Below are 1,118 nucleotides of genomic sequence, written 5' to 3'. Positions count from 1 at the left end.
GTCCCAACGCTCTGACCACTAAATACTTATAATACTAATTATTTTATTTTCTCAGTCATCGGAAATGTGTCTTCTGCTTATCCGCAGACAAATGGGGAATAGGGTGCGTTTTAAAATGAAAATCTGTCTGCATTCCACCTCTCTGTTTCATGTCATGTTTAAATCTTTCTGGACAGTTTGCATGTAATGTTAAGATATAGCATCTAGAGGCTGAGATTATAATGGTTGTATTGTCCAGACTCTGTTCAACTCTGTATTCAGATGGTTGTTTGTTTTGCAATGGGTTTTCAAACATGGCAGTTTAACAACACTGGTTGGTAGTTAGGAGCGCCTCGCGACGTTTCCCCCAGGGCACAGATCTAAGATCAGATTCCTCTTCCTCAATCCTAATCTTAACCATTTAGTGGTGGAAATGTTAAACTGACCCAAGATCAGCATCTAGGGGCAACTTCATCCTGTTAAAGACTTGCTGTACTTGTCATTTTCTGAAACATCCCGACTGAGACCAACAGTGTTAAAAAAAAAACATGACCTGAACACACACACACGTCGCCTTCCTTCTCACTGCAGCGCAGGGTCTGAGCTCTCAAAGGGTAACCATAGAGATGTTTTAGCATGGGCAGGGCCTTTGGGGGCGTACACCAGTTTTGAAGTAGTCCACTGGGTGGGACTTCCTACGGGTTAAAGAAGGATCACATGATAACATCCGGGTCATCAACAAGGGATCAGACAATTAATTATACTGGTGAGGAAACATTCCATAACTCCAGGGGGCAGTAAATCACCAACCTTGTCTTTTAAACCTGTTCAGACAACACCCTCCAGGGGGCAGTAAATCACCACCCTTTAAACCTGTACAGACAACACCCTCCAGGGGGCAGTAAGTCACCACCCTTTAAATCTGTTCAGACAACACCCTCCAGGGGGCAGTAAATCACCACCCTTTAAACCTGTACAGACAACACCCTCCAGGGGGCAGTAAATAACCAACCTTTAAACCTGTTCAGACAACACCCTCCAGGGGGCAATAAATCACCAACCTTGTCTTTAAACCTGTTCAGACAACACCCTCCAGGGGGCAGTAAATCCCCACCCTTTAAACCTGTTCAGACACCCTC

This window comes from Oncorhynchus masou, chromosome 8 (assembly GCF_036934945.1).
Source record: "Oncorhynchus masou masou isolate Uvic2021 chromosome 8, UVic_Omas_1.1, whole genome shotgun sequence".
Lineage (NCBI taxonomy): Eukaryota > Metazoa > Chordata > Actinopteri > Salmoniformes > Salmonidae > Oncorhynchus > Oncorhynchus masou.
Note: the sequence above shows the minus strand (reverse complement) of the source record.